Consider the following 26,967-nt stretch of genomic DNA (forward strand, 5'->3'; position numbering starts at 1 on the left):
GCCGCCAGTTAAAGGGTAGCGGGGCGAGCGCCCGGACGCCGCCGCTCCGCCGCAGCCTCCCGGTCCCAGCTGCCAAGGGTGAGTAGCGGGGGACGCGCCCCGACCCGCATCGTCCCGGCCGCAGACCCGGAGCCCCGGGTGGCCTCGGGCCGGGGGTCGTTGAGTCGGGAGGACCCGGGCTGGACGCTGAGGCTGGAGCCCCACCTTCCGCCTCGGCGCGCCCCTCTACCCCCCAAGACAAAAAGGTGGGACGCTGGCAGCCGTAGCCTCGCTGAGTTCTTCGCGGGAGCCAGTTGTTGCGAGGAACTAAGTTGTGAGTTGTTAGAGTAATGGAAATCCTCCCTCCCCCCCGGGTTCCCTTGGTATGTTTACTGCCGCAAAGTGAGGTCTGAAAGTAACACTTGGATCTCCGAAGGCGGAAGCATTGGACGCTGTACGGATTTCGCTGTGCTCTGGAGTCACGCGCCGTCTTAAATGCAAACCCTGGGCCCTGGGTCCCGGCTGCGCTCCGCTTTTACAAGCCCTCCCTGATAATTCTGACGCCTGAGCCTGGCATAGTGATTTGAAGACGGTTAGCAAAAATTAGTGGGGCTAACAGCGGATCACAGAGCTTAGATCTGGGCTGCTGCAAAGGACCAGGTTAGGTTGACTAATCAAGGCCACTTAAACTTGCAGGCCAAGTTAGCGTCATTCTACAGATGAAGAGACTAAGGCCTAAAGAGGGCCCTGAAACTTATGGAGGGAATTAATAGCTGGTGAGAGGTTGACTTAATGAAGCAGCTGGTTTTGCTGAGGTCCTACTGTATGCCAGGCCTGGCTCACTTGCCGGGTTCAGATTTGGACCTACGTGGACTGGAGCTAAATCTCAAGGTCAACGAGAGCTCTGGCATGCGTACATGTGGGGCTTCAGGTGACGTTTCCAAAGGATTGGTTTGGTTTCTGACCAAGGAGAATGGCTGAAGGGAGGTTGTTGCCTCATCACTGCCTGGGGCTGGGTCACCCTGGGCCCGTTACTCAACCTCTCTGAGTTGCTTTGAGCTGTGTGGTCCTTGAGACCGTTTCCAGCCCTTATAGTTGTCGGTCTTCCCAGCAAACACCTGCAGGGTGCCAGTACTGGGGTGCAAAGGTGAATGACACACAGGTACTGGCTGATGGGCACTCTCAGACTGGGGATGAATGTGGTGAGTGCATGTTCAAGGGCACATCTACCCGCCCTGCTGTGAAATTGCAGTTGGAGACAGCCCTATAGGCCAGGGGGAGATCGTGAACTTTGTTCTGGGGTGCCAAGGAACAACAGCTGAGGTTTAGGTGGTGGTCAGTTTAAGCTTTAGAAAGGCCACCTGGATGGCTCTGAGGGATAGTTGGGGGGGAGGGGCAGCCCCTCTGAGACCAGCAAGAAGGTAGCTGCTAACCAATGTGCATTCCCTCACTGAACAGGTGAGTCCCTGTTGTGGGCCAGGCTCGAGCTATGCTGGTTTTACAGCTGTGTGTTGGGACCATGAGTGCGAGGGTTTCGGGGACAAGCAGGGATGTGGAGGTGAGGCCCCAGGGATGAGGGAGCAGCCCCGAGGGACCAAGTGGGGCAGAGAGGTCAGGGTACGTCACTGACATTCAGGGGTGGCTTCGACAAGAGGGAATGAGACGCACATGGGAGGAGATGCATTCAGAGATGGGAGTGGGGTGGGGGTGGTTTTAAGAAAAGGAGAGTCGGAGGTTCTTTGTCCAGGGGCGGGAGGTGAGTGTGGTGTGGAGGTCACTGAGCATGTGGTAGCAGGGGTGGAAGGAGGGACCCTGGGCAGCGTGGGGTGTGGGGGCACAGCGCTGACACTGCCCTGGCCCTCTGGGGCTCCGGGATGGTGATGATGCCCGTGAAGGGCTCTGCAGACAGGACTGTGGGCTGGGGCATGGAGGGGAGGGCCTTGCGGCCATGGCTGGTATTCTCTGTAGGCCAGCAAGCTATGCCTGCTTGCCTTCTGCGGGGCAGAGGGTCCACACTGGCTTGGAAGGTCATTCCAAAATGTGTCCGTCATGAGACGTCCTTGTTGATCAGGCATGCAGCCTTCGAGGGACCTGCTGGAAGGGACACCATTTGTTCAAGTACCTAAGCCCAATAATTTTGTGGCTTTATAAGCTGGAGGCAGGGCCACTAAGCGTCCAGCAATCTCAGCTTCCTCTCTCTCTCTCTGTGACCTAGGGCATGTCGCTGCCCTTCTCAGGGCCTCTGTTTCCTTTTTTGTAAAATGGGGCAGATGAGATCATGAAGTGGCCCAGTGAGGTGACTTGAGCCTGAGAGAAGCAGCCTTTGAAGATACTCAAACCTTCCCCCTGCAGTCCTGAACTCCGCCAGGTCTGGGTTTCTCAGAGGGCCACCGCACAGTGCGCCTTCACGCCCGCAGTGCGCCTTCATGTCCTAGTATTTAAGAGAAACTGTTAAATGCTTGAATGAACCAGTTATGGGCACCTTTCCCCAAGGTGGTATTCACACCTGCCTACGCAGGAGAGCTGCTTTGGGCTTCCTCTTCTTTCTCCTCTGGTGGAGGGAGGTCTGGCCTCTGCTGGAGCCCAGAAGACCCGCCCCTTCTCGTCCCTGTGACACCTGACCCCAGACTCCCTGGAACAGGTTCTGTACCACCACTGGCCGTTGAGGCACCAGGATTTGCCTGGCTGTGCTACTCATCAGCTGCTGGCCTTGGGCGAAGCTCTCAGAGTATGGGAGCCTCAGTTTACCTATCTGTAACGGGGCTGACATCAGCTCTGCTGGTCTGGCAGGGCTATCAGGAGACTGCAGAGAGAGGAAGAGAGTTGAAGGATTTCAAGGTGTGGTGTCAATTTAGGGTCAGGGAAGTCAGGATGACAAAAAAAAATTAATACCTCTATGACTCAAATAAGGAAATTCGTTTGGATCCAAGTGTAATAACACTCTCGGGTTCTATATCCTTTATCAGGCCTCTGTCTCTCTGCTTGGTCCATCCCGGGGAGAACAAGGCCATTGAGGTTGTTGACATTTCCCCTGGGCCCTGCCTCCACCCAGGTGGAATTTTCCACTTTGCTCCTTTTGCAAATATTAATCAAGGCCCCGGCCAGTCAACAGTGGACTCATTGTCTCATGAAGAGCAAGCTGTTTCTGGCTGCTTCCCAGAGGCTCTGCGGCCCACCCGAGCTGGGGCATGGGGCTAGTGGGAGCGCCTCCGTCCCCTCACCCCGTGTGCTGCTCCAGCTGGTTGGGCTCTGCGGGGTCACGGGTAATGCCTGCTTTGAGCCAGGATGTGACGCCTTGCAGAGGGCCCGCACTCCGCTGTTCCCAGCAGGGCCACAGGACTGCTGTTGTCTGCTCTCGGTGCAGCGGGGCCGGACTGGGCCTGCCGTGAACTCCACGTTAATATGACTTCTGCGTGTTCTGAGACAAAGCCCTGTGAAGTCACAGCCCACGTGCACTTGCATTGGTGTTACATGTGTTGTCACACTAGGACCTCAGAGCAAGTCTGAACACAGAGGTTCAGGGACCACTGTTCTCCCAGAGCCCCCTCTGTGCATGGGGTGGTGAAGTAGGCCCCCCAGGGCTGGAGGGAGCATTCCTGGAGGTGTTGGGCACACACAGGCGCGTTGGTGATCTAGTTTTTGATCAATGATACTTTAGTTAGTCTATTATCAGTAATACTGTTTTTGGCCGTGGTTGCACTTGATGGAGGAGGAAACAGGGTGAGTGAGGCTATGCAGTGAGTGGGATGGGGACAGGGCCCAGGCCACACTGGGAATGTGACAAAATCGCCAAGTGCTTCGGCTTTGCACTTCATTCTTCAAAGGGTGTTTTTGGCTCTGACTTCCTTTTGTTCTCCTATCAAACCTACAAAAGAGATGGCTTCTGTTCCCATTTTATGGATGAGGAAACTGAGGCCCAGAGGTGTTAAATAAACCACGAGTGGTGATAGCACTGGGGCTGCAACCCAAGGATCTTGACCACCAACGCCCTTTACTTTTTATTTTTTTTAAAACGATTTTTTTAACTTTTATTTTGAGAGAGAGAAAGACAGAGTGCAAGCCAGGGGAAGGGCAGAGAGAGAGGGAGACATAGACTCCAAAGCAGGTTCGAGTCCCCTAGAGCTGTTGGCACAGAGCCAGATGCTAACAAACTCACGAAGGGTGGGATCATGACCTGGGCCGAAGTCAAAGTCGGCTGCTAACCGTCTAGCTCCTCCCCTTCACTTTTTAAAGCCATTGTCTTTTTTTTTTTTTTAATGTTTTATTTATTTGAGAGAAAGAGAGCATGAGCAGGGGAGGGTCAGAGAGAGAGGGAGACACAGAATCTGAAACACACTCCAGGCTCTGAGCTGTCAGCACAGAGCCACATGTGGGGCTCGAACCCATGAACCGTGAGATCATGACCTGAGCCGAAGTCGGATGCTTAACCGACTGAACCACCCAGGCGCCCCTTAAAGCCATTGTCTTAAGGGTGACACCTAGCAGACCTAGTCACTGTGTGACATTGCTGTAAAAGTTTCTCAGCTCTGACTTTTTTCTCTTTCACAGACAATCCACAACAGTGTGTGGGCTGACCCTGGTGGCCCTGAATCCTGTCATATCCGGGTGTGAAGTGGGTGTTTTTTTTTTTAACGTTTATTTGTTTTTGAGAGAAAGAGCGCACGTGCGCACGAGAGCATGTGTGCGTGTGAGCCAGGGGAGGGGGGCAGAGAGAGGGAGACAGAAGATCCAAATGGGTTCTGTCATCGCCCAGCCCGCCCGCCTGAGGCTTGAGCTCATGAATGGTAAGATCATGACTTGCACCAAAGTCCCAGGCGCCTGAGGTAGGTGTTTTTTAACTGAGACTTGAAAACTGTTAGGGGTGCACAGAGCGTTTAAGCATTTGCAGTGGAAATACTTGGAATCCTCCAGCCTAGCCCTGGCCCCATACCTGGGGGTGGGGTGGTTTCTAGGCTACCCTCCTTTCTTTACCTCACTCCTTTGGTAAGGATATTAGAGACTTAAAACAGACAACAACAACAGCACTCTTTTCTTTATGGAAAGTTTGCAACAGAATTAGCCAGGAGCCTTTGTCAAGCCCCGTATGCCCATCACAAAACGGCTGTGATCCCATTTCATCCACCCCTCTAATGACACTGGGGTTGTTTTAAACCAATTCCCAAATAGCGTATTTTTTTCTCTCAATTTTTAGTATGTATTTTTTTTTTTTACATTCATTTATTTTTGAGAGGCAGAGCGAGACAGAACGTGAGTGGGGAGGGGCAGATAGAGGGAGATACAGAATCTGAAGCAGGCTCCAGGCTCTGAGCGAGCGTTCAGCACAGAGCCTGATGTGGGGCTCAAACCCACAAACTGTGAGATCATGACCTGAGCTGAAGTAGGACACTTAACTGACTGAGCCACCCAGGCGCCCCTACTATGTATTTCTGAAAGAGTTCTTTTAAACGATGTAACCACAGGGCCATTGTCCACCTGATAAGCAGTGACATCCTTAGCGTCCTCAAAAATCTAGCCAGTGTTCACATTGCCAGGATCTATGGAAGATCCGTTCATTATTCTATAGCTTTTCCTCCATCGTTCTCTGTCTTGTGTATTTTTCACTTGAATCTGTAGTGAGAAATCTGTGGAGCTCCCCTTAACCCTGGGCTCTGTTGATGGGCTCTCTGGATGTCCTTTCCTATGCTCCTCTGACTTTCCTCTGAATTGGTGGATCTGAGCAGATTTGAGTTTGAATTTTTCGGCAAGGGTATTTTGTAGGTGTGGTGTCTCTCCCAATCGGATGGAGCCCCCCCCCCAATGTGGGGTGATGATTGGGTGGAAGCTCGGGCTTCACCTGAGGCCGAGCAAAGGTGACACAAGTTTATTCAATACCCCACAAGGAAGCCACAGGGCAAGACAGCAAAGGAGGGACTGTCTGCCAGGAGGGGGAGGGTGGAGGCTCTTTAAAAGGGGGAAGAGAGGAGGTATGGCGACAGATGGAATTTTCTCTTGGTAACTGCCTGGTTGTAAATAGCCCTTTGGTGAATTAGGGCCTATGGATATGTTGAGGTGGGTCACCTTATGGGCCTGTCTGTATTCAGCCAGCGCGTTACTGTGGCCCTTTCCACATTCCATGGCCCAATTGCCCCAAAGTGGCCTCTGCAGCAGGCAGTGTCGTGTTCTCCCGTTCAGACTGCTCCCTGGACCCGAAGGAGCTGTTAGTCGTCCTGTTTCCTTTGCGTGGAAAGGTGAGGCCTTTGGTGAGGCCCAGGCTGACCGTCAGCTGCCATATGGGGAGCACATCATAGGGTGGTGAGGAGAGGGGTCCTGGTAGCACAGACGCCTTGAGGAGCCATCAGGAAGGTCCTAGGGGGACATTATGGAGCCTGATCCAGGTGGGTGTCTTTGGGGTGGACAGACTCAGCAATGCTGGCCGCGGCCCCTGTAAGAGAAGTCACTGGCCCTCTGTGCCTCAGTTGCCATGTCTGGCTCCTCTCCTGGAGTGAACATATTTTTATTTAATATTTTTTAAATTTATTTTTTGATTATTTGATATTAAAATTATTTAAATTTTAATTTATATTTTTGAGAGAGAGGGAGCATGAACTGGGGAGGGGCAGAGAGCCACAGAATCTGAAGCGGGCTAGGCTACACAACAGGTCCTGGCAGAGCTGGGGACAAAAGCCTGGCCTCTGGTCCTGGTGTGGCCTCGGACATGGGGGCTCCCCTGGGGGGCTCTCTCTCGCAGCCTTTGGCAGCTCCCAACCAGCCTGCCACAGCCGCTGCACCAGGGGGTCCCTGGCCACCCAGGCCGCCCCGGGGGCCTCTTTAAAGCAACAAATGATGAGCCATTAGAAGAGGTGAGAAGAAAATTTCTGATTTATTCATCGTGCACCAGTATATGGCAGATGAGATTTCTAGGAAGAAGAACTTGACCTTTGGAAAAAGTTATAATTTTCTTCTTGTTACAATTTTTACAAATTGAGTTATGACATACCTGGAATAAAGTGTACTGGTGATGAATTTTGATCTGTGTATCACCCAAGGGAGCACCCCCACGTCAGGACCCAGAACATTCCGTGAGCCCTTCTGTCCACCCTGGCACAGATGCATGAGTTCAGTGGCCGTGTTTCATACTGCCGAGGCTCCGGAGTTGTAGGCTGCAGGCAGGCCCATCCTGCATTGGCCTGGTCTGGCCAACCAGCATTCCAGAACGCAGCCTCAGGCCATGGCTTAATGGAGCTTCATGGTCAGACGAAGGCAGCTACAGAGCACTGTTCGTTTTGCTCACACAAAGCCCAGCCTAGGAGGTTGAGAACCTCGTTGGAAGTCTTGCAGAGGGAGCAGGTCAAAGCCAGGACTGGAAGGCCAGGTCAAAGGTGGGCGACGCGTCCCAAATCCTCTGTTTGAGAATGACGTGCAGACACCCACCACAGCGGCAAGGATGGCCGCGGCCCCTGCCACACGTTCTGCCGTTCTGTTGGGATTGTTGTCACCGCCCTGGCCCGAGGACACAGAGACAGGTGTGCGAGCCGGTGCCTCCAGGAACAGTGCCAGCCTCTGGGCACCAAGGGCCTCCATGGTCATGAGTAGTTGAGCTTCATGCTCGGGTCTGCTCAAGCTGTGGCTGTAGTGACAAGGCTGCACCACTATTGAAATGGGCTAACAGGTCCTTTCATGTTCACAGGCCCGCTGTTTTCTCTGCACCATCCTCTCTTGGTGGTTCAGTTTTTATCATTGTTTGCCAACATAAACGACCCAGGACAGACCTCTTGTGCTTGTTTTTTGGTAGATGTGAAGCACTCTCTTCTGGTTAAATTCCTACAAGTAAGATTGAGGAGACAAAGCGCTGGCACCTATAAAGTCTGGAGGCCCCCATTACCTCCTGGAAAGTGTACATGCCACCAGCTGTGCCCAAAGCAGAATCACCATCATCAGCTTCATCCTGGCTGAGCTTCTTGAAAGGCTGAAGCATGTCTTGTGCCTCAAGCCTGGCTCACACTGCTCGGTCCCTCTCCAGAGTTCTGTCATCTCTTGGGTGACCAGCAAAAATCAGGAGTCTAGTGGCCCAAGGGTCTGGCCCTAGCCCAGTACACTGCACTGGCCCTAAGCCAGAAAGGAAACATACATACACACACAGACACATGTGTGCCTGCCAAGAAATTGTGAGAACCTGTTACAAGTGCTGTTTCAGAAAGTTTTGTCAGCTCTCCGGCTGTGTGACTTTGGAGATGGACTGTGTCCCAAGTGCGGGACCCTCCTGAGATGGCAGGTAGGCATTTTATTCTGGGCACAATTCTTTTGCAACTTGACCCCACCCAAATTACCAAACTTGTTGTGCAATTGGCCACGAGTTCAAAACTACATGGAAATTTGCCGTTATATGAGAAATTCTGACCATGAAATTTGGCAGATTATGCAATACACATCTTCACCTGCTGATTTCAGAACTGGAAACAAGAATCATTAGTTGCTGCAAAGTGCTGCAGTGACAAAGGCCTCTAGTGATACTTAATAGGGTCATGTGGTCCCTACATTGTTGCCCCTCATTGAATGTCACCTCTGCGCCTGACCCATCTGCTGTGTCCATCGCTGGCATTGGGGGTGGGGGCCTGAACCGACCAAAGCCTTCCCAGACAGAAGTGCCACAGGGACCAGGTGCCCGGCCGGATGGAAGGAGTGGTTCAGTGCGGCTGCCCCAGGAAGATGAGTGTGGCACGAGGGTCTTCTCCCCTGGACTGGGAGCCAGGAGGGGTGGAAGTCTCTGCTTGCCCCTCTCTCTCTTACTCACAGCCATAGGAGCGGCCATATGGGGCCCTAGACACAGCCGAGGTGGGTCCAGCCCGCCTTGGATGCATCTCAGGAGCAAGGAAATGTTGCTCTGCGGTAGGAGCCTGCCTGGGGCATGGGCACTAAGCCTGCCTGGAGAGAAGACGAAAGCCCGCCCCACTTCTGGCCGTGCTATGGGGTGGAGAGCTGTACCACATGCATCCCGAGAAAGGGGTTCACGTGAGTGGGCAAGTGTGCTGTACTCTCCTGTCTCCATGATTCAGCAAATCCTGGGCTGGTGAATCTTGAGGGCGGGTAGGGAGGCAGAGGCACCTGAGGGACTTTCCCAATTTCAGCAGAGGCAGGGACCAGACAGATAAGCCCCAGTTTAGTCTACCCCTGCCCAGAGGCTGGAGAGATGTGTGCCTTAGTTGAAGGCCAGGCCCAGAACTCTGAAAGCAATTAAAGGCCCCTCCGTGGTGGAGCATGTGGAGGGGGTGTTGAAGGCAGAGCTGTGATAGGAGGGAAGATTGGAGTGGGTCAAGGAGAGTGAGTGACCAGGCATCACCCCAAGACTAAGGGACCTGTCTTCACTTCTCCACAGTAAGCTTGGTGCCTTCTGGTAAAGCCGCCATGTTGCCTCCTAATCTTGTTGACTTTGATTGTCAATTATTTCAGACCTTCACTGGAGCTATACAAACATAACTGTGCCTGTCCCCCAGATTAAGAATCAAAACGTGGCAGGTGCAAGTGGAAACACCTGGGTAACCCTACTCAGAGGCAGTATCCTGGATTTCTTTATACTTTCCTCAGTCATAGATTTGAGTCACTCAACCTCCAAAGTTGTATTGCCTGTGGTATGGAAGGGTTTTTTGCAGTTTTTTTTTATTATGGCAAAATACACATAACATAAAAATTACCGTATTTAATCATATTTGATTGTACAGTTCAGTGGAATTAAGTACATTCACAGTGTTGTACAGCCATCACTACTCTCCATTTTCAAAACATTCCTTGCCCCACACAGAAATTCTGTACCCACTAAACAGTACAGGCATGCCTCGTTTTATTGGACTTCACTTTATGGTGCTTTGTAGATCTGTGTTTTTCACAAATGCAAGTTTGTGACAACCCTGCAAGTCTGTTGGCACCATGTTTTCAACAGAATTTGCTCACCTCATGTCTCTGTGTCACATTCTGGTAATTCTTACAGTATTTCAAACTTTATCATTGTGTTATGGTGATCTGTGGTCAGGGATCTTTGATGCTGCTGTGGTAATAGTTCCGGAGTGCCACGAACCATCCCTATATAAAATGGTGAACTGAACTTGTAAATTGTGGGTTCAGACTGCCCCACTGACCTGCCATTCCCTGTCTCCTTGTTTTCCTATTCCCTGAGATAAAACAACATTGAACCAAGGCCTATTAGTAACCCTCAGTGGCCTTCAGGTGTTCAAATGAAAGGAAGAGCCTCACATCTCTCAGTTTAAATCAAAGCTAGAAATGATTAAGCTTAGTGAAGAAGGCATGTTGAAAGCTTGAGTTAAACAGTTAACAGGTTACTCATGAGTCAATCAATTACCCAAGCTGTAAATGCAAAGAAAGTCCTCAAAGGAAATTAAAAGTGCTATCTTAGGGGCACCTAGATGGCTTGGTTGGTTGAGCATCCAACTCTTGATTTCAGCTCCGGTCATGATCCCAGGGTCGTGTCATCAAGCCCTTTGTTGGGTTCCGTGCTAACAGCACAGAGGCTGCTTGGGATTCTTTTTCTCTCTTTCTCCCTCCCTCTGCCCCTCTCCCCTGCTCATGTGTGCCCTCTCTCTGAAATAATACAATTTAAAAAAAATTTTTTTTAAGTGGTACTTCAGTGAACACACCAACAGCAAGAAAGCAAAGCAGCCTTATTTCTGATACAGAGAAAGTTTGAGTGGTCCAGATAGGAGATCGAACCAGCCACAACATTCCCTCTAGCCAAAGCCTAATCCAGAGTAAGGCTCTAACTCTCTTCAGTTTTGTGAAGGCTGAGAGAGGTGAGGAAGCTACAGGAGAACAGTTTGAAGCTAGCAGAGGTTGGTTCATGAGGTTTAAGGAAGCTGTTTCCCTAACATAAAAATACAAGGTGAAGTAGCAAGTGCTGATGTAGAAGCCGCTGCAAGTACTCTGGAAGGTCTAGCTAAGACAATTCATGAAGGTGGCTACACTAACCAGATTTTCAGCATAGATATAATAGTCTTCTATTGAAAGAAGATGCCATCTGGGACTTTCATAGCTGGAGAGGAGAAGTCAGTGCCTGGCTTCTAAGCTTCAAAGGACAAGCTGCCTCTTTTTAGGGTGAATGTAGCTGGTGACTTTAAGGGGAAGCTAATGTTCATTTACCATTTTAAAAGTCCTCGGGCCCTGAAGAATTATGCTGAATCTGGGCCGTCTGAGCAGCTCATTCGGTTAAGTGTCCAACTCTTGGTTTCGGCTCAGGTCATGAGCTCATAGTTTTGCGGGTTTGAGCCCCACATTGGGCTCTGCACTGACAGGCAGTGCAGAGCCTGCCTTGGGATTCTCTCTCCTCTCTCTTGGCCCTTCCCCTACTCATGCTGTCTCTGTCTCTCTCAAAGAATTATACTAAATCTCTTCTTTCTGTGCTCTATAAATGAACAGCAAAGCCTGGATGACAGGTTATCTGTTTATCACATGGCTTACTAAATATTTTAAGCCCACTATTGAGACCTAGTGCTTGGAAAGAAAGACTCAAAACATTACTGCTTGTTGACAGAGCACCTGGTCACGCAAGGGTTCTAACGGAGATGAACAAGATGGATGTTGTTTTCCTCCCTGCTAACACAGCATCCATTCTTTAGCCCACGGATCAAGGAGTAATTTCAACTGTCAAGTCTTATTATCTAAGAAACACATTTCATAAGGCTGTAGCTGCTATAGACAGTGATTGCTCTGATGGAACTGTGCCAAGTCCATTGAAAACCTTCTGGAAAAGATTCACTATCTAGATGCCATTAAGAACGTTCATGACTTAATGGAAAGAGGTCAAAATATCAACTTGAACAGGAGTTTGGAAGAAGTTGATTCCAGCCCTCATGAAGGAGTTTGAGGGGTTTGAGACTTCAGTGGAAGAAGTCACTGCAGATGTACTGGAAACAGCAAGAAAACTAGAATCAGAAATGGAGCCTGAAGACAGGACCAAATTGCTGCTATCCCATGATAAAGCTTGAACAGATGAGGAGTTGCTTCTTAGGGATAAACAAACAGAGTGGATTCTTGAGTGGGAATCATTCCAGGTGAAGATGCTGCAAAGATTGTTGAAATGAAAACACATTATAATATCACATAAATTTAGCTGATAAAAGTAGCAGCAGGATTTGGGAAGACTGACTCCCAATTTTGAAAGAAGTTCTGTGGTGGTAAAATGCTATCAAACAGCATCACATGCTACAGAGGAATTGTTTGTGAAAGCAAGAATCACTCGTTGCAGCAAGCTTCACTGTTGTCTTCAAGAAATGGCCCCAGCAACCCCAGCCCTCCACAGGCACTGCCCTGATGGGTTAGCTGCTGTCAACATAGCAGGGCCCCATCAGCAAAAAGATTATGACTTGCTGAAAGCTCAGATGATGGCTAGCATTTTTTATTTTTTAAATGTTTATCTATTTTGAGAGAGAGAGCACAAGCAGGATAAGGGCAGAGAGAGAGAGAGAGAAGAATCCCAAACAGACTTTGTGCTGTCAGCACAGAGCCTGATGTGGGACTCGATTGCATAAACCAAACCGTGAAATCATGACCTGAGCTGAAATCAAACATCGGACACGTAATTGACTGAGCCACCCAAGCACCCCATGGTTAGGATTTTTTAGTAATAAAATATTCTTAGGCTTTTTTTTTTCCTTAGGCATAATACTAGTGCATACTTAATAGACTATAGTATCACGTAAACATGACTTTTATATGCATTGGGAAAGGAAGACTTTGTTTGACTCACTTTATTGTGATATTTGCTTTATTGCAATGGTCTGGAACCAAATCAGTATCTTGGAGTTATGCCTGTAGTTCCCCATTTCCTCTCTCCCTAGCCCCTGGTCACTTCTAATCTACTTTCTGTCTCTATGAATTTATCTCACGTAAGTGGAACCATACAATAATTATCTTTTTGTGGCTGACTTATTTCACTTCACATCCTGTTTTCAAGATTCATCCATGTTGTAGCATGTGTTAGAATGTTGTTCCTTTTTGCGGCTGAATAATATTCCATTGTATGTATATACCACATCTTGCTGATTCAGTCATCTGTCGATAGACATTCATGTTGTTTTTACCTTTTTGCTATTTTGGTTTTTTAAAAAATTTTTTAAAAATGTTTTATTTATTTTTGAGAGAGAGAGAGAGACAGCATGAGCGAGGCGGGGGGCGGGGGCGGTGCAGAGAGAGAGGGAGACATAGAATCTGAAGTAGGCTCTAGGCTCTGAGCTAGCTGTCAGCACAGAGTCCGACGCGGGCCTTGAACCCACGAACCATGAGATCATGACCTGAGCTGAAGTCAGTTGCTTAACTGACTGAGCCATCCAGGCACCCCATCTTTTTGCTATTTTGAATAATTCTGCTAAAAGTACTGGGGTACAAGTATCTGAGACCTTGCTTTTGGTTCTTTTGGGTACGTACCTAGGAGCGGAATTGCTGGATCATATGATAATTCTACGTTTAACTTTTTGAGAAACCACCAAACTGTGTTTTGTTTTATTTTGTTTTGTTGCAGTAGCTGTGTCATTTTACATTCCAGCTGACAGTGCACAAGGGTTCCAATTTTCCACATCCTTGTCAACACTTGTTACTTTCCTTTTTTAAAATTTTATTTTAAACATCCTAATGTGTGTGAGGTGGTAACTCATTGTGGCTTTAAGTTGTTGTTAGTGATGCTGAGCATCTTTTCATATGGTTATTGGCCATTTGTATATTTTGGGAGAAATGTCTATTTCAGTCCTTTGCTTGTCTATTTTTATTGGGTTGTTTGTTTTTTCCTGTAATTGAGTAGTAGGAGTTTTTTAAAAATATATTCTGGATATGAATCACTTATCAGATATATGATTGGCAAATATTTTCTCCCATTCTGTGGGTTGTCATTCTACCCTCTTGAGGGAGTCCTTTGGTGTGCAAAGTTTTTAATGTTGATGAAATCCAATTTATCTATTGTGTTGTTGCTGCCTGTGCTTTGGGTGTTTATCCAAGAAATCATTACCAAATCTAATGTCCTGAAGATGTTCCTCTATGTTTTAATCTAAGGGTTTTGTTATTTTAGTTCTTACATTTAGGTTTTTGATCTATTTTAATTTTTGTATGTGGCATCAGGTAAGGGTCCAACTTAATGCAAGACCAACCTTTCTCCATGCACGCTGTCAAAAGTCAGTTAACCATTTCTTTTTTTAAATGCTTGTTTATTTTAGAGAGAGAGAGAGACAAAGTGTGAGCAGGGGAGGGGCAGAGAGAGCAAGACACAGAACCCAAAGCAGGTTCCAGACTCTGAACTGTCAGGACAGAGCCTGACATGGGGCTTGCACTCACGAACCATGAGATCGTGACCTGAGCCAAAGTTGGACGCTTAACAGACTGAGCCACCCAGGCACCCCCAGTTAGCCACTTATGCAGGGGTTTATTTCTAGGCTCTCTGTTGGTGTACACGTCTATTCTTATGCCACCACCACCCTGTTTGGATTACTGTAGCTTTGCAGTAAGTATTAAATCAGGAAGTGTGAGTCCTCCAAATTTCTTCTTTTCTAAGATTGTTTTGGCTTTTTGGGGTCTCTTGAGAGATGCCATATGAATTTTAGGAAAGGTTTCTCTGTTTTTGCAAAAAACACTGTTGGGCTTTTGATAGAGATTACACTGAATCTGTAGATTGCTTTGAATAGTATTATCATTTTAACAATATTAAGTCTTCCAGTCCGTGAACGTGGGATTTTTTCCTTTATGTCTTCTTTAATTTTGTTCAGCCATGTTTTGTCATGTCAAGTGTTTAAACTCTGTGGCTAAACTTATTTCTAAGTGTTTTATTCTTTTTGATGCTATTATAAATGGAATTGTTTCCTTAATTTCCTTCTTAGATTGTTCATTGTTAGTGTGTGGAAACGTACCTTGTGTTGATTTGATATCCTATAACTTTGCTGATTCTGCTTATCAGCTGTAATAGTTTCTCTGTGTGTAATCTTGAAGGTTTTCTAAATGTAGATCTTATCATCTGCAAACAGATAATTATACTTATTTCTTTAAAGGTTTGATGACTTTTATTTTCTTGTCTAATTGCTCTGGCTAGAACTTTCAGTACTATGTTGATTAGAAGTGGCAAAAGTGGGCATCCTTATTTCTGATCTCAGGGGAAAGATTTTAGCTTTTTACCACTGAGTATGAAGTTGAGGGTTTTTCATATATGGCCTTTGTCATGTTAAGGAACTTCTATTCCTAGTTTACTCACTTATTTTTTATCATGAAAATGTTAAATTTTGTCAAATGTTTTTTCTGCATCAATGATTATATGGTTTTTTTCCTTCATTTTATTAGTGTGGTTTATTATACTGATTGATTTTCATACATTGAACCATCCTTGCATTCTTGGAATAAATTCCACGTGGTCACGATGCATAATCTTCTTTAATATAATAAAAAATTCACTTTGCTTATATTTTGCTGATAATTTCTGCATCAATATTCATAAGATACATTGGTCTGTAAGTTTTCTTGTTAGCGTCTGTCTTGACTTTGGTATCTAGGTAATGCCAGCCTCATATAATGAATTAGGAAATTTTCTCTCCCCTTCATGTTTTTGGAATAATTTGAGAACTATTGATGTTACTTTTTTTAAACATTTGGTAGAATTCATGAGTGAAGCCATCTTGTCCAGGGCTTTTCTTTGTTTGGAGGTTTTTGATTACGGATCCTATCTCCTTGGTAGTTATAGATTTACTCATATTTTCTGTTTCTTCATAATTCAGTTTTGATAGATGGTCTTTTTCTTGGAATTTGTTGGGAAGTTCATCTAGGTTATTCAATTTGTTGATATACAGTTATTCACAGTGCTTTCTTATACTCCTTTTTATTTCTGTAAAATCAGTTGTGATGCCCCCACTTTCATTTCTGATTTTACTAATTTTAGTCTTCTCTCTTTTTTTCATAGCCATTCTACTCAAAGATTTGTCAATTTCTTTTTTTTTTTTTTTGAAGAACCAACTTTTGGCTTGATTTTCTCTATTTTTCTGTTCATTTCATTTATCTCTGTTCTAATCTATTATTTCCTTCCTTCTGCTAGCTTTGGGTTTAGTTTGCTTTTTTTTTCCTAGTATCTTAAGTTTTAAAGTTAGATTATTTTTTTGAGTCTTTAAGTGTATGCATTTACAACTAAAAGCTGCCCTCTTAGCACTTCTTTTGCTCCATCTCCTAAGTTTTGGTATGTTGTTTTCATTTTCATTTGTCTTTAATTTCCCTAGCGATTTCTTCTTTGTCGAATTGGCTGTTTAAGAGTGTATTGTTTAATTTCCACATATTTGTGAATTTTCTAGTTTTCCTTTTGATATTGATCTCTACTTTCATTTTCATTATGATTAGAAAAGATGCTTTGTATGATTTCAGTCTTTTAAAATTTATTAAGATTTATAGGCTAACATGTCTGTGCTAGAAGAATGTTCCACGTGCACTTGAGAAAAATGTATATTCTGTTGTTGGGCAGAGTATTCTGTATGTGTCTACTGAGTCTAGTTGGTTTGTAGTGTTGTCTGTTGCCTATTGATCTGTCTGGTTATTCTATCTGTTATTGAAATTTGAGTATAGAAGTCTTCACTAATTACTGTTGAATTACTTGGTAATCCCTTCAAATCTGTTAAAGCTTGCTTCATATATTTTGGGGCTCTGATGTTAGGCACACATGTGGAGTACATGTTTTAAAACTGTATTTACATAAAGGTCTTATTTATGTCATACCACTCATAGTTTTTTATATTTGAATATATTTCTAGGATTCATTTGTGTTGATGTGAAGTTCTGTGTTCCTTCATATTCACTGTTGTGAAAAGTTTCTTTGTACGACTCTACTACAACTTTCTGTGTCCTTTGTATTTCCATATACTTTTTGAAGCAGCCTGTCAGTTTCAACAAAAAAAATCCTGCTGAGATCTGATTGCCATTGCATCATATCTATAAATCAATTTAGAGAGTATTTACATCATAAGTGTTAGGTCTTCCTGTTCCTGATATCTCTTTCTATTTATTTAGGTTATCTTTAATTTCTATCAGTGGGTTTTTCTGGTTTTCATTGTATAAGTCTTGCACATATTTTGCTAAATGTACTCCTAAGCATTTCATATTTCCTGATGCTCTTATAAATAATACTGTTTTGTTTTGTGGTTGTCCCACAGAAGATGGGATCAACCCTACCGCCACCCAAAATTTGTTTGAATGTTGAGACTGATGACACCACACACATACCAAAAGGCTGAAAGGGCTTGTTTTTCACAGAATGGGGTTTTCTGGGGAGAGCAGTGCAGGCACCTGAGTTGTTCTGGGGTAGCTTGAGTGAAGGGAAGGGTGAGTGGTGCTGGTTTTTATTATGGTTGGGGAACAGGAGCAAGGTGAAAATTCCTGTGTATGGGTTGGATTTTCATGATTTGAACTCCCTTCTCTACCTACCCCAACTGACAGTGAGGGCAGAAATGCCAGGGCCATCTTATTGACTTGCCCAGATACATAGCAAGAAGGAGGGATGGAGCTTAAACTTGCCAGTGGTCAAACATCAAAAATAAACTCGATCTTTATTACATTTACATTTAAATTTCCAATTGTTAATAGTATATAAAAATGCAGTTGACTTTTGTGTGTTGACCTTGCATCCTGTGACCTTGCTAAATTTACTTATTCTCAATACCTTTCGTAAATTCCTTGGGAATTTCTATGTAGATGATCATGTTATCTGTAAATAAGGACATTTATCATTCTTTCTCTCTAATCTGTATGCCTTCCACTTTTATTTAAAAAAATTTTTTTTAATGTTTTGTTTTTTGAGAGACAAAGAGAGACAGGGTGCAAGCAGGGCAGGATCAGAGAGAGAGGAGACATAGAATCCAAAGCAAACTCCAGGCTCTGAGCTGTCAGCACGGAGACTGATGCAGGGCTTGAACCCAGGAACATGAGATCATGACCTGAGCCAAAGTCAGACGCTTAACCAACTGAGCCACCCAGGCGCCCCTGCCTTCCACGTTTATATTAATGAGTTAATTAACCTTAAAATTCTGGTTAGAACTTTTGCACAGCATTGAATAAATGTGGTAAGAGTGAATATCCTTACCTTGTTCCTGACCTTGGGGGTAAAGTTTAATATAAAGTTAGCTGTAGGTATTTCATAGATGCTCTTTACCAGGAATTTCTTTCATTCCTTGAGTACACAAAGATTTTATGGATAGAATGTGGAATATTGCTAAATGCTTTCTGCATTAAGACGATCATAGGGTTTTTCTTTTTTAGTTTTTTAATATGTTGAAACACATAGATTGTCTACTGTTGAACCAACTCTGCATTCCAGGGATAAACTGTAATTGGTTATAATGTATGTTGCTGGATTTGATTTGCTAAACTTTTTGTTAAAGATTTTTGCATCTTTATTCATGATGGATATTTGTGTGTGGTCTCCTTGGGTTGTCTTTGGTAATAGGATACTGCTGCCTTTACAAGATGAGTTGGACAGTGTTCTCTACTCTTCTGTTTTCTATAGAATCAGTATTACATCTTGGATGTTTGTTAGATATGATCAGTGAAGTCTAAAGTTTTCTTTGTGGGAAAAATTTAAATAATGAATTCAGTCTCTTTAATAGGTATATATAGCTATTTAGGTTATATAGTTCTTGAGTAAGCTTGGATAATCTTTCAAGAAATTTATCCATACTGTCCTAATGATCACATTTTTCAGCATAAAATTTTCATAATATTTTTTATTGTCTCTAGAATATGTAGTGATACCCCCTGACATTTGCTGATTTTGGTAATTTGTGTTACCTCTCTTTTCTTTGGGTAGAGGTTTATTAATTTTATTGTTTTAAACAACTAAATTTTGGGTTTATGTTTTCTACTTTTAAAGTTGTTTTCTCAATAAATAAACTTCAAAAAATGTTTTAAAAAGGGGCACCTGGGTGGCTCAATCAGTTAAGTGTCCGACTCTTGGTTTCAGCTCAGGTCACGATCTCACAGTTCATGAGTTTGAACCCTGCATCAGGCTCTGTGCTGACAGCATGGAGCCTGCTTTGGATTCTCTCTCTCTGCCCTTCCCCTGCGCATGCTCTCTCTCTCTCTCTCTCTCTCTCTCTCTCTCTCAAAATTAACAAGTAAACTTAAAAATTTTTGTAAAATTTGTTTTCAGTTTTATTTCTACTGTTAATGTTTATTATTTATGATGACTCAGGGATTGGTTTTCTTCTGATTTTTTTAAAGGTTAAAGTATAGATTTTGAGATCTGGCTTTTCTAATACAAGCATTATAATGCCATATATTTCTGCAAAGCATCACTTTAACTGAATTCCACACATTTTGGTCTCTTGTGTTTTCATTTTCATTCAGTTCAAACGTGCTAATTTCTCTTGTGATCTCTTTTTTGACTCATGGGTTATATAGAAGTGTGCTACTTAATTTCTTATGGAAAATAAGACACACACATATATATATATAAAATATAATTTCTAAATCATTTTGTGGACAGAAAACATACTTTGTATCATTTCAGTCCTTTTAGCTCTGTTGAGATTCTTATTATAGCCTAGAATAAGGTCTCAGTGAGATATACTTGCAAACAATATATATTCTGCTGTTGTTTGGGTGTTTAATAATAAGTGTTAATTAGGTCAACTTGGTTCATAATGTTGTTCAAGTTTTCTATATTCTAACTGATCTTTTGCCTAGATGTTTTATGTGTTACTGAGAGAGGGGAATGTTGAAGTGTCCAGGTGTAATTGTGTATTTGTTCATTTTCCTTTCAGTTCTATCAATTTTTGCTTCATGATTTTGAAACTCTATTAGGCACATACACATTTAGAATTGTTTTGTCTTTATGATAAATTGGCCCTTTTATCATCTTGAACTGTCTTCTTAACCTTGGTAATATTCTTTGTACTGAAGTCTACATGGTCTGATATTAATATACTAAAATTATTTTTTGTAGACTGTTTTTATATACAGTTTATGTAGCGCATCTATTTTTCCATTTTTTATTAGCTATGTCCTTAAAGTGTTTTCTTTTTCTGTAGACAGCACATACTTGAGTCTTTTTAAAAATTCCATCTGACAATTTCTGCATTTTAATTGGAGTGTTTATATTATTTACAGTTAATGTAGTTATTGATATGTTTTGATTTAAATGTAACATTTTACTATTTGCTCTTTATTTCTCCTAAGTTTTTTACCTCTTTTGATTATTTTGTGTCATTTTATCTCCACTATTGACTTACTAGGTGCAATCCTTATTTACTTTTTAGTGATTGTCATATGGTTTACAATATATATCTTTCACTTACTACAGTATACCTTCAAATAATATTGTACCACTTCATGTATGGTATGAAAACCTTATAAAAGTATACTTCTGTTTCTCCCCATCCCATCCTTTGTGCTGTTATTGTCAGACACATTTTAATGCTACATATACTATAAACCCTATTATATATTTTACCAACTTTGCTTTTGACAGTCAATTATATTCTGAAGAGATAAAAAAATAAGGGGAGTTTTTTTGTCTCTCTTTTTTCATTAAACAAATGAAACACTTTAAATTATACATGTTAGTGAAATTATATGGTATCTATCTTTCTGTGACTTATTTAGCATTATACCCCCCTAGATTTCTCCATGTTGTTGCCAATGGCAATACTTCATTCTTCTTTATGGGTGAGTAATATTCCATTGTGTAATACACTGCATTTTCTTTATCTATTCATCTGTCCAAAGACACATTGGTTACTTTCATACCTTGGATATTGTGAATAACACTTCAATAAACAGAGATGCATAAACACTTTTTAAATTAGTGTTTTTGTTTTCTTTGGGTAAATACTCTGAAGTGGAATTACTGGATCTTATAGTATTTCTATTTTTAATATTTTGAGGAAACTCCGTTTTCCATCGTGGCTGCACCAATTTACATTCCTACCAACAATACAGGAGAGTTCCTTTTCTCCACAGCCTTGCCAACACTGGTTTTTCTTGTCCTTTTGATACTAGCCATTCTGGCTGGTGTGAGGTGATTTCTCATTGTGGTTTTGATTTATATTTCTCTAATGATTTGTTATACTGAACATCTTTTCATGTGTCTGTTGTCCATCTGTATGTCTTCTTTGGAAAAATATGTCTATTCAGGTCCTCTGCCCATTTTTAAATCAGATTATTTGTTTTTCTGGTGTTGAGTTTTGCAAGTTGTCTATATTTTGCAGATATTTACCCCTTATCAGATAAATCATTTTACAAGTATTTTCTCCTATCCATTCATTCTTCTCTCAAATATCTTGTGTTTTCATTTTGTTGATGGTTTCCTTTGCTGTGCAGAAAGTTTTTTAATTTGATGTAATCCCAGGTTTTTTCTTTTTGCTTTTGTTTCCTTTGCCTGGACAGACCAATCCAGAAAAATGTTGCTAAGGCAGATGTCAGAATTTACTGTCTATGTTTACTTCTATGATTCTTATCGTTTTAGATCTTACATTTAGGTCCTTAATCCATTTTGAGTTTATTTTTGTGTATGGTGTAAGAAAATGGCCCAGTTTCATTCTTTAGCACATAGCTGTCCGATTTGCCCAACACTGTTAAAGAGATTGTCTTTTTCCTATTGTGTATTCTTACCTCCTTTGTCATAGATTATTTGATCATATAAGTACAGGTTTATTTCTGGGCTCTCTGTTGTGTTCCATTGAGCTATGTGTCTGTTTTTGTGCCCGTATCATACTGTTTTGATTACTGTGGCTTCGTAGTATGGTTTGAAATCCAGGAGCACGATAGCTACAGCCTTGTTATTTCTGAAGAATGCTTTGGCTATTCAGGGTCTTTTGTGGTTGCATGCAAATCTGAGGACTGCTTGCTCTAGTTCTATGAAAAATCGATTGTTACTTTGATAGGGATTGCATTGAATCTGGAGATTGCTTGGGGGAAGTATGAACATTTTAATGGTATTAATTCTTCAGACCTGTCTTTCCATTTATTTGTATCATCTCCAGTTTCTTTTCTTGGTATCTTATATTTCAGAGTACAGGTCTTTGATCTCCTTGGTTAAATTTATTCCTAGGCATTTTATCTTTTTGATACAATTGTAAATGGGATTATTTTCTTTACTCCTCTTTCTGCCAGTTCATTATTAGTGTATAGAAGCTCAACAGAGTTCTATATATTAATTTTGTATCCTGCAACTTTACTGAATTCATTTTTTAGTTCTAATAGGTTTCTTTTTTAATCTTTAGGGTTTTTTTTAAATCTATAATATCATGCCATCTGTCAAGAGTGACAGTTTTACTTTTTCTTTCCCAAGTTAGGTGCCTTTTATTTATTTTACTTGTCTGATTACTGTGGCTAGGGCTTCTGGTACTATGTTGAATAAAAGTGGTGAGAGTGGACATCTGTGTCTTGTTCCTGATCTTAGAGGGAAAGCTTTTAGCTTTTCACCATTCAGTATGATATTAGCTGTGGGTGTGTCATATGGCCATTATTATTTTCAGATCTGTTCCCTCTCTGCCCGTTTTGTTGATAGTTTTTATCATGAATAAATGTTGTGTTATTTTTCTCCATGTTAATTGAGAGGATGAATGATTTTTATTCTTCATTTTGTTAATATGGTGTAACAGGTAGATTGATTTGCAAATATTGAATCATCCTTGCATCCCTGAAATAAATTCCACTTGATTGTGGTGAATGATCCTTCTAAAATATTGTTTGCTAATTGAGTTTGCTAATATTTTGTTGACAATTTTTGCATCTTTGTTTTTTTATTAAAAAAAATTTTTTTAACATTTATTTTTTTGAGAGAAATAGAGCATCAGTGGGGGAGGGGCAGAGAGAGAGGGAGACAGAATCTAAAGCAGGCTCTAGGCTCTGAGCTGTCAGTGCAGAGCCCGACACGGGGCTCGAACTCAGGAACTGTGAGATCATGACCTGAGCTGAAGTCGGGTGCTTAACTGACCAAGCCACCCAGGTGTCCCTTTTGCATCTTTGTTTATCAGGGATATTGGTCTATAATTATCTTGTAGTGTCTTTGTGTGGTTTTGGTATTAGGGTAATGCTGGCCTCATAGAATGAATTTGGAAGCATTCCTTTCTCTTCTGTTTTTTGGATTAGTTTGAGAAGACAGATATTAACACTTCTTTAAATGTTTGATACAGTTCACCTGTGAAGCTGTCTGGTCCTGGACTTTTGTTTGTTGAGAATTTTGTCATTACGGATTCAATTTCATTACTGCTAATAGGTCTGTTCCAATTTTTTATTTCTCCCTGATTCAGTCTTGGAAAATCGTATGTTTCTAGAAATTTATCCCCTTCTTGGTTTTTCAATTTATTGATGTATAATTTTCAGTTGTTTCATGTATTTCTTTGTATTTCAGTGGTGGTGTAATTTTTCTCTTTCTTGAGTTCTCTTTTTTCCTTGATGAATCTGGCTAGCAGTTTATCAATTTTGCTTATCTTTACAAAGAACCGGCTCTTAGTTTCATTGATCTTTTCTATTGTGTTTTTTTAGTCTATTTATTTCTGCTTTGATATTATTCCTTTCTTCTGCTGACTTTGGGCTTTCTTCTTTCTCTAGTTAGATTGTTTGAGGTTTTCATTGGTTTCTTGAGGTAGGACTGTATCACTATAAATTTCTCTCTTAGAACTACTTTTGCTAAGTCCCAAAGCTTTTGAACCATTGTGTTTTAGAATTTCATTTGTCTCCAGGTATTTTTAAATTTCCTCCTTTATTTCTTCATTGACCTATTGGTTGTTTGTAGCTTCCATGTGTTTGTGTTTTTTCTAGTAATTGATTTCTACTTTTATACCATCATAGTTGGAAAAGATGCTTGATACGATTTCATTCTTTTTCAATTTATTGATTTATTGAAACTTGTATTTTGGCCTAACATGAGAACTCTCTCAGAGAACTATTACATGTGTGCTTGAAAAGAATGTATATTCTGTTGTTTTGGGATGGAATGTTCTGTATATATCTGTTAAGTCTATCTGGTCTAAATTACCATTCAAAACTACAGTTTCCTTATTGATTTTTTGCATGGATGATCTATCTGTTGTTGAGGTAGGATTTTAAAGTCCTGTACTATTGTTGTATTACTCTCAATTTCTCCCTGTAACTCTGCTAATATTTGTTTCATATGTTTAGGTCCTTGTATGTTGGGTGTACAGATATTTACAATTGTTATATTTAGTTGTTGGATTGATCTCTTTATCATTATGTATCTTTTGTTACAGTCTTTCTTTTAATGTTTGTTTATTTTAGAAAGAGAGAGAGCGTGAGGAGGAGGGGCAAAGAGAGAGGGAGACAGAGAATCTCGAGCAGGCTTTATGCTTTTGACACAGAGCCTGATGCAGGGCTTGAACCCACTGGCTGTGAGATCATGACCTGAGCCAAAGTCAGACGCTTAACCAACTGAGCCACCCAGGCACCCCCTTCCCCTCCCGTCTTTGTTTTAAAGTCTACTTTGTCTGATATAAGTATTGCTGTCCTAGTGTTTGTTTTGTTTTGCTTTGCTTCCATTCTCATGGAATATCTTTTTCTACCTCTTCACTTTCAATCTGCATGTGTCTATGTGGCTTTAGCTCTCAAGTGAGTCTTCTATAGATAGTATATGGATGGGTCTTATTTTTGTATTCATTCATCCTGTGTCTTTTGATTGAAGCATTTATCGATTTACATTTAAAGTAATTATTGATAGGGGTGCCTGGGTAGCTCAGTCAGTTAAATGTCTGATTTCAGCTCAGGTTGTGATCTTGTGAGTTCTGTGAGTTTGAACCCTGGGTCGGGCTCCAGAGCCTGAAGCTGCTTCAGATTCTGTGTCTCCCTCTCTCTGCTCCTCCCCTGTTCACATTCTGTCTTTTTCTCTGTCTCAAAAATAAATGAAGATTAGAAAATGTTTTTTAAATAAAAAATAAAGTAATTATTGGTAGGTATATACTTATTACCATTTTGTAAATTGTTTTTGGTGTTTTTGTAGTTGTTCTATATTCCTTTCTTCTCTTTCTCTCTTCCCTTGTGATTTGGTGACTTTTTTTTAGTGTTACACTTTGGTTTCTTTGTCTTTATTTTTGTGTACTTATTATACATTTTTGGTTTGTAGTTACTATAAGACTCATATATGATATCCTAAGTATGTAACAGTCTATATTCAGTTGGTCACTTAAGTTTGAACATATTCTCCCCTCCTCCACGTTTTAATGTATGTGACATAGTTTATATGTTTTTATTTTTGTATCCCTTAACTAATTTTTGTAGGTATAATTGATTTTACTACATTTGTCAATTATGATCTTTTTCTTTTCCTTTTAAAGAGATCCCTTTGACATTTCTCATAAGATTGGTTTAGTGGTGATCAACATTTTCAACTTTTGTAGGTCTGAAAAACTCACTGTCTCCTTTAATTCTAAACAATAATTTTGCCAGATAAAGTATTCTTGGTTGTAGGCTTTTCCTTTCAGCACTTTGAATATATCATGTCGGTCCCTTCTTTCTGCAAAGTTTCTGCTGAAAAGTCTGGTGATAGCCTTATGGGGGGTTCCTTATAGGTAGCTATTTGCTTTTCTCTTCCTGCTTTTAAGGTTCTCTGTAATTTCTGCCATTTTAATTACCATGTGCCTTTTTGTGGACCTCTTGTGTCCATCGTGTTAGGGGCTTTTTGTGTTTCCTGAACCTGGATGCCTGTTTTCATCCCCAGGTTAGGGAAGTTTTCAGCTACTATTTCTTCAAGTAAGTTTTCTGCCCCATTCTTCTCTGTCTCTCTCTCGTGCGTGCCCTCTCTCTCTTTTCTCTTTCTGGGACCCCTTTAATGTGAATGTTAGTACACTTGATGTTGTCTCAGAGGTCCCTTAATCCATCCTCATTAAACATTCTTTTTCTTTTTGCTATTCACCTTGGGTGCTTTCCACTACCCTGTGTCCGGGACTGCTGATCTGTTCCTTTGCATCCTCTAATCTGCTGCCGCTTTCCTCTATCATATTGTTGTTATTTTTAGTCCATTCTGATTTATATTTCGTCTCCTTGTTCTCTCTGAGCTCCTCCACTCTTCTTGCAAGTCCAGTGAACATCCTTATGGCTATTACTGCGAATTCTTTAGCAGGTAGATTGCCTGTCTCCACTTTGTTTAGTTCTTTTTCCAAGGCCCTGTCGTCATCTTTTGTTTGGAACATACTCTTCTGTGTCCTCATTCTGTCTGACTCTCTGTGCATTAGGTAGGGTAGCTGTGTCTCCCAGTCTTGAAAGCAGTGGTCTTGTGCAGAAGCGCAGTCTCCCCTGGTCACCAGAACCAGGCACGCAAGTGGTGTCCCTCTGCGAGCTGCTTGCACCTCCTATTGTGACTGGGCCCACAACTTCTGTGGTGTAATGAGGGGCAGGACTGGCTGAACGTCTGGTGTGGCTGGCCCAACGGTTTGGCTGTAGCCGCTGCAGGCATGCTGGTGTGCGGTGCTGGCTATCTGCTTCCCCAGGACAGGCGTCACTTTGGAGGGGTGCCAGTCCCGGCCGGGGGTGCCTGCCAGGTGTGCTGGGGCAGAAGCCGCTTTGGAGGGACACCTGCTGGGGCAAATGGGTTGGGCGGTGTGGGTCCACAGGGGAATGCTGGAGGGGGGCGAGCAATGGCAGCAAGGTAGGTGAAGTATCAGAACTGGCTCCTTGTAAGCATCTGGCCAGCTAGGCTGAAGGAGGGCGAGAAAATGGCATCACCAGCACTTCCATCTCTGGAGAAATCTCCTGCAGATCCCTGTCCTTTCAGCAGATGTGGTAAAATTAGTATATCTTCACATTTAAGCCAGGTGCTTTTCAAACTGCTGCTCCTGTGTTGGGTCTCAGACTGAGTAATACAGCACTGTGGTCCTTAAAGAGCAGACTCATGGTTTCCTATAGCCCTCCAGCTCTCCCGCAGTTAAGCCTCACTGATTTTTAAAGTCAGACATTATAGGGGCTCATCTTCCCGGGGCACATCCCCAGGATGGGGGATGGCCTGTGTGGGGTTTGGTCCCCTCACTCCTCAGGAAGGACCTCTGTGCT

The 26,967-nt window shown here is 42.6% G+C and overlaps 1 protein-coding gene across 1 annotated transcript in view; it reads left to right on the forward strand.

Moving 5' to 3' along the window:
• The first annotated feature begins 3 nt into the window (after nucleotides 1-3).
• Nucleotides 4-26,967, forward strand: part of CHDH (choline dehydrogenase) — a 36,151-nt gene continuing 9,187 nt past the window's right edge. Inside the window, exon 1 of the mRNA XM_077749456.1 lies at nucleotides 4-78. The gene's annotated coding sequence lies outside the window, so the exon portion shown is untranslated. The remainder of the gene's footprint in view (nucleotides 79-26,967) is intronic.

Source organism: Crocuta crocuta, unplaced genomic scaffold (genome assembly GCF_008692635.1).
Source record: "Crocuta crocuta isolate KB4526 unplaced genomic scaffold, BGI_CrCroc_1.0 scaffold463, whole genome shotgun sequence".
Taxonomy (NCBI): domain Eukaryota; kingdom Metazoa; phylum Chordata; class Mammalia; order Carnivora; family Hyaenidae; genus Crocuta; species Crocuta crocuta.